The sequence below is a fragment of the Coenobita brevimanus genome, chromosome 73 (assembly GCF_032717465.1).
Source record: "Coenobita brevimanus isolate Jiangsu-jjx chromosome 73, ASM3271746v2, whole genome shotgun sequence".
NCBI lineage: Eukaryota > Metazoa > Arthropoda > Malacostraca > Decapoda > Coenobitidae > Coenobita > Coenobita brevimanus.
Window position 1 is genome coordinate 8,276,452 of NC_137026.1, and position 10,876 is coordinate 8,287,327.

Consider the following 10,876-nt stretch of genomic DNA (forward strand, 5'->3'; position numbering starts at 1 on the left):
AGATAGGCTAGCTAGAACAATCGTGGTAGTGGCTTTATGTCAACCTGATAGGCTAGCTAGAACAATCGTGGTAGTGGCTTTATGTCAACCTGATAGGCTAGCTAGAACAATCGTGGTAGTGGCTTTATGTCAACCTGATAGGCTAGCTAGAACAATCGTGGTAGTGGCTTTATGTCAACCTGATAGGCTAGCTAGAACAATCGTGGTAGTGGTTTTATGTCAACCTGATAGGCTAGCTAGAACAATCGTGGTAGTGGCTTTATGTCAACCTTAATAATGTTAATGTTATTGTTATGCTATCAAGCAGGGGTTCTACTGGACTGGTCTAAAGTTTTTCTGGCCCCAGTCATTTCGGCCTCCCACCCTTGTAATTCCTGCCCCTCACCAAAGTTCACTGGTCACAGTTAAGCTAGGTTTTTTTAAGGGTTCCCTTAGTGAGGATAGGTTAAAAATTAGGATAGGTTAACGAGAAAAAAAGAAGGAAAAAAACACGTTTCATTCGATTTTGAGATTCCTGTAAGTGGCATTCACAGACAGGCCTAATTAAGGTTATGTTAGGGGTTCCCCCAAGTGAGGATAGGTTAAATTAGGTTAAGATAATGGAAAAAAAGTGTTTACTTCGATTTTGAGATTTTTATTCCGTATTTGACACAGGTAATCATGCTGGCAGGAAGTACTAGGGTGGGGGCCAAAGTTACTAGGGCAGGAAAAACTTTAGGCCGGAATGACTTGAAATTGGCTAGACTAACCTAACATAACCTACCATCATGCTGTATACAGTAGGCCTAGGCCTAGTCTCACTCCCAGAGTCCAAGTCCCATAAATTATAATATTTGTCAAATTAACTGTCAGATTTTGAAATTCATACAAAATTTGGCACAGTAGGCTACTAGGCCTAGGCCTATTCTATTCTGGTTCTAAACTGTGGTGGTGAAAATATTCATATTTATTATTTGGCCTAGGCTAACTTAGGCTGTTACTTATAGGGATTTTATTTAGGCCTAGCTTACGCCTCAAACATCAGACTGAGCACATGTTAAAATCACATTTAAGCCTAGTTACAGCAAGCTCCAGGAAATATCAAGTAAATCTAAGTTTTCTTACCTTTGTAAGCTGCATGAAGGCCAACTCCATCCTGGTGTCTTGGTAGTGGCAGATGTTGATCCGGCACTGGGTCTTCTTTAAATTTCTTAAATTCCGTAGAATGCTATACCCCAACAGCTCATATTTCAAATGTCTTAATGTTTGTGCTGAACCGAAATGGTTCTGGCAAATGATTGCTGTTTTAACACTAACTTTATCCAGCCTACGGCACTTATTCAGCCACACCTTAGCTAAATTATCATTTTGGGGAATTTGTGGTACTTCAAGTCATTGTTCTTGGCAGGCGCACAACCGTACACAGCACTCTAGGTTTTCCCATAGCTTAGTACAGTCTCCAGGTTATTCACGCACTGCACAAGAAAGGCAATTGATAATTAATGCAAATGAACAACAAGTTAAAAGCGAAAACACAGGTCGATCACACGTGCCACACCAACACAACCTCGGATGTTTACTGTACACTGTGACGTCACAGCAAGCCCTTGGTTCCAATAATGTCCACCGCGCTTCTACCTCTCTCTTCGTCTATATATCGTGGTGGTGGTGGTGATGGTGATGTTGTTGTGGCTGCTGCTGAAAGTAATGATGGTGGTGGTGGTGGAGAGTCCTGAAATGGATGGATAATTACTGCTGTGACATGTGGTGGTGATTGTTGTTGTGGTGGATGATTGATGACGTAGCTGAAGTGGTGGTGATATAGTGGACGATTATTGCTGTGAGTATTGGGAAAGAAAACTGAAACAGAGTGGCATAAGTATTTCTTGTCGCGGTGCATTATCTGGGTTTGGTTCTTTTTTTTAGTGAGATATCTATGCTACAGAGGGTTCTAATGGGAAAATATTCTTTTTTCTGCTACATAATAAAAACAGTACTTCTGGCAGTCAGTATCTTGTAGGAAAGGCATTCCTATTTGTGAGTCAATAGGCCATAACAGTGGTGGATCATTACATAGGTCTGACGCTAATTTGCCTATACATCTCTGGGCTGAAGTAGCGTCCTCGACCTCTACATATACTCCTTCCTTTACACAATTCTCTTGGTTCTGTTTTCTATTACTTTTTATCATCAACTGGTTCTTTAATTACAATACTTTACTCTAATTTGCCTGCCATTCTGTTGCCTGAAATCGTGTCCTTGATATATGGACCCCAGGCCTTTCTCCCCCTACACATCTTCCTCCAACTACGTATCACTCGTAGTTATACTCTATGTAGTCTCGTACGTACAACTGCGTATCCAGCTACTACATTATATACAACCAACTCACTCTCCTGCAACCTCTTCATAATTTCATTCATCTGGCCAAATCACCGCAAATTAGCTCTCTTTGAGCTTCCTGCACACTTCACTCCACTCACCACTTATCTCACAAGCACCCATCACTCGAGTTTTAGACAGCAATTGCCTGTATAAGAGAATTGCCACTAAAGCCCGATGTCCCATGAAAAATTGTCAGATGTAAAAGTTGCATTTACGTTTATGTCTGCGTTCGTGTCCAATGACCTCTATAAACAACTTCCTTGGCGTTGAATCATCGCTGGAATGGTCAAGTGCCCCCAGTCTGCATGCTGTTATCCGTTTACAATGCTATTACGAAGCAACGAGTATACATAACATAATCACACTTGGTATTACTTGAGGGCTTTTTGGGTGGATCCAGTATTCATCTAAGGGAGGGATATCTGGTAGTATTATATGCATTGACAATAATCATGAATAAATTCTAGAAAACTGGGAGGACAGGGAAGCTGGAGCATCACCATCACCTATATCCAAGAACAAAAATGCCTGTCCACTTGTACGCATACTCTTCCACTTTAATTTTATTCCACATAATCCTCCATCACTCCTAGAAAGTTATAGATTCTCTTTATTCTCTCTTGCCCAGCCCAACCCTAATTATGCTGCTTGCCCTTCATCCCCCCTTCAGTCCTCTTCTCTCCATCTTTATTTACCCTACCTTGTCCCCCCCTTCCTTTTTCCCCTTTTGCTTTCTCTGCTCTGCTCTCCCACTTCCTCATCTCCTTCCCTTCCCTTCCCTTTCCTGCCTCGTACCTTTCACCTTCCCTCTTAACCCCCTCACTCTCTTTCCCACCTCCTCCCTCTTCGCTCTATCTCCCTCACTTTCTCCCCTAACCAGCCCCTCTCACCATCAGTAATTATAATCCCTTCGATCAGCCGCCTACCTTCCATCCCCTTCCTTCCCCATCCCTTCCTCCTTTCCTTGCATCCTTTTCCTAGCATTCCTTCTCTGTAATAATAATACCTTCGAACAACCCCCTACCTTCCATCTCATTCCATCCCCCATCCCTCCCTCCCTCCCTCCATTGCATCTTCATCCCTTCCCGACCACCTCCTTCCTAGCCGTCCCATCTCCTGTTACCCCCATCCTTCCTCTGCCTCTTCCATGCCTCCCTCTCAGTCCCATTCTCTCTCTCAACTTCCTTTCCATTCACTTCTCTTCCAACTCTTCCTGTCACTATTCTCTTAATGCCCCCCCCCCTTTCTTTCTCCTCCCATTGCCTCTGCCTCTTTCCCATCACTTCCTCCTTCCTCCACAACCCCCAAACTTTCACCCTTTTCCCTCCCCTCCCCTCCATAATAACCTTCCCTTCAAGCCTCCATCACTTTAACCTTACTCTCCCATTATTTTCCTCCTCTTCTCTTTCCACCCATCTTCTTCATCTCCCCTTCCTCTCCCTCCTCCCTACACTTCCCCTTCTCCTCCCCTTTCTTTTCCTCTTCCCTGCACACCCTTTCCTCTCCTCCGCCACCCTCCCATCTCCTTGCAGGGTTCAGGTAATAATCTCCCTTTGATCCTCCAGTAAGCTCCAAGATGCAAACTGCGGACCTCCTTGCCTTCCACTCTCCACTAAGTCCGTAAAAAATATATCATAAATAAATAAAGGCTAGACAATGGCAAATACAGGAAAGGGTTAGGTTAGGTATGTTAGGTTAGGTTAGGTTAATTTGTTCAAATTTATGCCAGTAAAACTCCAGTCACAAGTATGTATAATAATGCAACGTATAGGAACGTAAGCCCACGTATTTCATTAGCACCTCATTCGTGGCCACAAAATACGCACGTGTGACTGACGTTATACTCATGAACTATTCTTGCATGATTAACTACAATACATACCCTTAAATACTCTTAAATAAAATACATACCCTTGTCTGTTACCTTAATTGGAGACCCATGTCTTCATATAAAATACAGAGCGACCCTTACAGGATAAAACACAGACCCTAGAGCATGCTAAATAAAAAGTGTCACCCTGCCCTCCCTACACTGATGGTAAATGCACCGGGTCTCCTGCCAAGCGACACAGTGTTCGGGGTTTCGAAGCCTGGACCAATACACGGGTTGGAAATTATTTATCCCTGCATGTCCACGCTCTGAAACTCGGATGTCAGAGATTGGGCCGAGAGGGGGGAAAGAGAAGCAGTCAAGCCTCCTGTAGCCCGTTTATTCTGACCTGGCAAAGTTTCCTAACCTCTCTTCAGCTCAGCTGATGGCCAAGTGTAGTCAGACTGGAGGGTACACTTGACCAGTAACCAAAGACATTCAGTGATCAGTTGATGGGCAAGTGTAGTCATACTGAAGGATAAGATTGACCAATAACCAAGAAGACTCAGTACTACCTCATAACGGTATCCTCGTCGGTTGAGGAAGCTCCTTAATACCTCTTCCTTAGCGATGTATTTTTGGGTATGGGTGGTCAATATCATTCTGTACGTCATTTATGCAGAGTATGGCGTTATAGGAAGGATTTTAACACGGAAGAGTTGAGTAATGTATAATAAACAAAATAATTTGATTAGGAAATGGTGTTAGGGAGCTTCCTTAGCCGACGAGAATACGGCCCTAGGACATCGAATTTCATGGAATTGGCACAGTTCCGTCAGATGAAAACATTAACACCGTGGTGGTGTTGATAACGGGTGCTAGCCAGTCCTTCATCTACAGTAGTTCCATTAACCCCTTCGACACAGCGGCGTCTACATATATTCTCGCTACTATAAGGTTACTAGTGTCCTATAGTATTTTTACTTTAACCTGACCTAAAATTGCCATCTCTCCATCACGAATGCTGAGTTGTAGGACACTGGCACTAGAATACGATGCTTGTCACGAAGAAACGCTATGGGTAGGATGTAGACCCATAGCATTCTTTTTGCCACTGAGCTACGTGAAATAAGATTTAATAGGACGAAAATCTGAGCCAAGTTAGAGTGAAAAACACATAGCAGTATATGACCAATGAAGTCTTTATCTAACCCCTGGTATTCACAAAAGCTCTCGTAACTTATAAAATCGCCTAGAGATAGGAAGAAAAAATTACGTCACCACATTGAAAGTTTGCCTAAAGATGTATTATATTGCTTAAGTCATCGTGTATACAGTAGGACTACTAATTAAGAAAGTTTGTGAATGTGGTGCCTGGGATGCAAAGGAAAGGAAGGTTTGGTTGAGAGAGAGAGAGAGAGAGAGAGAGAGAGAGAGAGAGAGAGAGAGACAGAGACAGAGACAGAGAGACAGAGAGAGAGAGTAAACACGAAATAACATGCAAACAGTAGTATAGGAAATGAATTAGTCTACCTTCCCCCCTCCTCCATTTCCTGTTCCGAGATATACAAAATAAATAGATAAAAGTAAATACATAAGTGTGAAGAGCGAGAGACTAACAAGAAGAGTGCATGCAAGTGAGATGGAGGGGTGGAGAGGGAGAGGGAGGCCGAGGATGAGATGGAGGGATGGAGTGGAGACGTATATGGCAGAGGGGTGTGTGAACTGGGAGCAAGGCAGTGAAATCGCATTGGACAGGGCGACATGGAGACGATTTGTTTGTGGCCACCCCTTACGGGATTGAGGCGTCTGGCAATAGATACAGATAGATATATAAATAGATAGATAGACAGGTGTGGCCCTAGTAATGACGGAAATATATACAGTAAAAAATAAGGTAAAAAGAAATTCGAAATGTTAAGAAAAAAAATGGACCAGTTTCGAATTTTGGGAAATACGGATGTTCCAGAAATCGACAGTGATAATTCTCGATGATTTTCTGAGAGTTATCTTGACAATGAGGAAGCTAATGGTGTCAGTAATAGGAAAGGAGGTTGGAAAATGATGATGGTGATGATGATGATGATGATGAGGAGGAGGAGGAGAAGGAAGATATGATGATGATGATGATGATGATGATGATGATGATGAGGAGGAGAAGGAAGATATGATGATGATGATGAGGAGGAGGAGGATTACACAGGATTACACAGGAAAGCAAACAGCAACAGACCTTATGGTCCTTTCGAGGCTGCTTGTTAGAGAAAACTATGACTACAAGATCTAACTCTACATGCTGAAGGATAAGGATAGTAAAGCAAGAAGGCTCCCCCCACCACCAAACCCTCCAGGAAAAAGTGAGAAAAACCACCATGCAGCATGGAAAAACTGACATGGAAATTTTATAGGAAACACTGGAAAGGAAAAGGCACATTCTATAATACTTTATCTATAAGCTACCCGATAGAGTAATCTGAAAGAGAAAGTAAACAAATAAAATAATAGTTATGGCATGACATTATAAACCGGTACATTGAGTTAATGGGAAGTCTGTGGACATAACGTGGAAGCTACACACTGCCCAGTGTGGATGTTTAGGGGTGGTGCGGCAGCCTTGCCTGGCGCTTTTAAGGTAGGCAGCAGTCAATCAGGCCCTAGCTCCGTTTGCTCCACTGAGACAAGGAACTCTCCCATGTGGGACAAGTACACAAGTATCATCCTGAAGCAGTGACCCCTGGTACATTAAAAAAATCCCGATGGTGGTCACTTTACTAACAGGGACCCTCAGTTATCCACAGCCCATCACAGGTCGAAAGTAAGAGTAGTGACCGTTAACTCAGGGTTATCTGTGCAGATCCTAATCTGTGCTTATATTGCTTTCTTTGCATTGGGGAGATTGAAAAATATATAAGACGGGTGTCTTAGATAAAAGGGGACTGCACAGTGCACAGTGTGGATGTGCAATGCACAGAGTGGATGTTCAGGGGTGGTGCGGCAACCTTTCCTGGCGCTTTTTAGGTAGGCAGCAGTCAATCAGGCAATAGCTCCGTTCACTCCACTGAGACAAGGAACCCTCCCATGTGGGACAGTACACAAGTTTCATCCTGAAGCAGTGACCCCTGGTACATTAAAAAAATCCCGATGGTGGTCACTTTACTAACAGGGACCCTCAGTTATCCACAGCCCATCACAGGTCGAAAGTAAGAGTAGTGACCGTTAACTCAGGGTTATCTGTGCAGATCCTAATCTGTGCTTATATTGCTTTCTTTGCATTGGGGAGATTGAAAAATATATAAGACGGGTGTCTTAGATAAAAGGGGACTGCACAGTGCACAGTGTGGATGTGCAATGCACAGAGTGGATGTTCAGGGGTGGTGCGGCAACCTTTCCTGGCGCTTTTTAGGTAGGCAGCAGTCAATCAGGCAATAGCTCCGTTCACTCCACTGAGACAAGGAACCCTCCCATGTGGGACAGTACGCAAGTTTCATCCTGAAGCAGTGACCCCTGGTACATTAAAAAAATCCCGATGGTGGTCACTTGACTAACAGAGACCCTCAGTGATCCACATCCCATCACAGGTCGAAAGTAAGAGTAGTGACCGTTAACTCAGGGTTATCTGTGCAGATCCTAATCTGTGCTTACTGTATATTACCTCATTTGCTTTGGGTAAATCGAAAAACGTATAATGATGTGACGTGACGCTATGTTAAGTTTATGGGGTGTCCTGTAGACACGAGCGGACTGCACAGTGTGGATGTTTAGGGGTGGTGTGGCAGCCTTGCCTGGCGCTTTTAAGGTAGGCAGCAGTCAATCAGGCCCTAGCTCTGTTCATTCCACTGAGACAGGGAACTCTCCCATATGGGACAAGTACACAAGTTTCATCCTGAAGCAGTGACCCCTGGTACATTAAAAAAATCCCGATGGTGGTCACTTGACTAACATGGACCCTCAGTGATCCACAGCCCATCACAGATCGAAAGTAAGAGTAGTGACTGTTAACTCAGGGTTATCTGTGCAGATCCTAATCTGTGCTTATATTGCTTTGTTTGCACTGAATAAATTGAAAATATATAATATCGTGACGCAACACTATGTACGGGTACATTGTTTACGGGGTGTCTTGTAGACTAAAGGGGCATGGACTTACATGTACCGTAGCTATAAAAACAAGTTATTCGGACAGAAAAAGAGTCAGCTGAGGATTCTCGTGCAAATACTTGTCTAATTTATTTTTGAATGTCTCAATTGAGATACTGTTCATGGTATCTGAGGGTAATCTGTTCCAGATATTTACAACTCTGTTAAAGAAGAAGTATTTTGCTTCGTGGGATTGGAATCGCTTTCCCATGATTTTGCAGCCATTACTTCTGGTTTGACTCGACCGGTCTATATCAAAATATTTATTCATGTCTAAGTTGTCATATCCCTTCATGATTTTGAAAACTTCAATAAGGTCCCCTCTTAACCTGCGCTTCGTTAGGCTAAATAATTTAAGTTCTTCAAGGCGTTCCTCATATGGTTTGTTTCTAAGTCATGGTATCATTTTTTTTATTCTTCACTGAATTTTCTCTAATTTTTCAATGTCCTTTCTGTAGTACCGAGACCAGAATTGCACACAATACTCAAGATGGGGGCGCACTAGCGAGTTGTACAAGGCAAGTATGACTTTTTCCTATTTAAACTCGAAAGTTCTTCCAATAAAACCCACTAGCTTGTTTGCAATTTTAACCGCATCGGTACACTGCTTGCTTGGTTTTAGGTCATTTGATATTATCACACCAAGATCCTTTTCAATGTCTGTACTTGATAACTGAATATTGTTCATTTTGTAATTTGCATGGACATTGTTACTTCCAATATGAAGTACTTTACATTTTTCTGTGTTGAATTTCATTTGCCATTTTTCTGCCCAGCTTGCTAAAGTATTAAGGTCATTTTGTAACTGCTGCCACTGTAATTTTGAAGTGACTTTACTGGTTATTTTAGTATCATCTGCAAATTTGGATACTTTACAATTTAGACCCTCATCAATGTCATTTATATAGATAATAAAAAGTATCGGTCCAAGTACTGAGCCTTGGGGAACGCCGCTGATCACATTACGCCATTTGGATTCCTTTCCGTTTATTACAACTCGCTGTTTTCGGTGTGAAAGCCAGTCTTGTAACCATTTTTGCGTCTTTCCTTTTATTCCATGTGCTTCTATTTTTCTTATGAGACGCTTGTGAGGGACAGTGTCAAATGCTTTCTGAAAGTCGAGGTAAATTATACAGTATCTATTGCTCTTGAGTCATCGTATGATTTGTAAACATCATGGAAGAAGTCCAGTAAGTTAGTTAAGCATGAACAACGATGTCTGAATCCATCCTGCGAGTCTTTAATTATATTATTTTCTTCTAGATAATTAACTATTTAGGAGGAGGAGGAGGAGGAGGAGGAGGAGATGATGATGATGATGACGATGAAGATGATGATGAATGTGGTGATGATGATGATGATGATGATGATGATGATAACGAAGATGATGATGATGATGATTAGCATTAACATTTCGGTTTCTTTAGTTAATACACACATCGGGTAAGAAGGCTTCCCAATTCCTGTTCCTTAGCGATTTATTTTTGGATAAGAGTCGTTAATATCCACTTGCACGTTATTTATGCTGAGTATGGCGATACTGGAAGGATTTATATAACACAGAACGGGACAAAAAGGAGGAATAAGCAAAACAAATCGCTTAGGAAAAGGTGTTAGGAAGCTTCCTCATCCGGGGAGAGGGTTAATGGAGCTTTTTTTTTTTTTTCCTATCTTCGTTACTAAGCTTCTCCCTTAAATTGGATAGAGGAATAAGAAAAATATAAGCAAGTCATCGCACTGAAGGGGTTAAGCAATATTCCGTGAACTTTCTCTCTCTCTCTCTCTCTGTCTCTACCAACGCATCCTCTACTCTCCCACACTTATTTCCTTTGGTCTCTCTTTCTCCCACTCTTTCCGCTTACTTACTTTCCTCTCTTCTCTCTCTCTCTCTCTCTCTCTCTCTCTCTCTCTCTCTCTCTCTCTCTCTCCCTCTTTCTGCACAACCAGTGTTTGTAAACCATTACGTCTTTCCGCTTGACAGAAGAAGCAGCGTTACTTACTTCCGTCTGGGCTTGGGGTCTAATTATAGCTCTCTCTCTCTCTCTCTCTCTCTCTCTCTCTCTCTCTCTCTCTCTCTCTCTCTTAATCCTCTAAGACTGTTGATGGAACGGCAAGATTTATGGAGCAGAAAATAGTGAAAATCAAAATCGTTCAACAGACTCTGAGGTTATCTTGGGTGAAATTTATAAGGGTGTGTGAAATTTAAAGAATGAAATTGAATTGCCAACGGCCATACCACGTTGAGTACACCGCTTCCCGTCCGATCAGCGAAGTTAAGCAACGTTGGGTCTGGTTAGTACTTGGATGGGTGACCGCCTGGGAACACCAGATGCTGTTGGCATCCCTACGTGTCAAGTGGGGTTGGTGGAGGATTAGTGCCCTTCCCTGTAAAACAGTTAACTCTAAGCCCTTGGCCACCCCGTTTGGGATACATGGCGTCTGGCAATGAATGAAAAATACTGAATTATAGGAATGTGTAAATGGTGTCAGATCTCCTAGCCACGCCACACCACTACCACACTGTCATACCCTCAGATCGCTCCACATCAACCTAGCCACACCATA

General features: G+C 42.6%; 1 non-coding gene across 1 annotated transcript; it reads left to right on the forward strand.

Moving 5' to 3' along the window:
- The first annotated feature begins 10,533 nt into the window (after positions 1-10,533).
- On the forward strand, positions 10,534-10,652 carry LOC145407599 (5S ribosomal RNA). The gene has a single exon (XR_013898749.1). It is a non-coding gene; the product is annotated as a 5S ribosomal RNA (ribosomal RNA).
- The last annotated feature ends 224 nt before the right edge of the window (positions 10,653-10,876 follow it).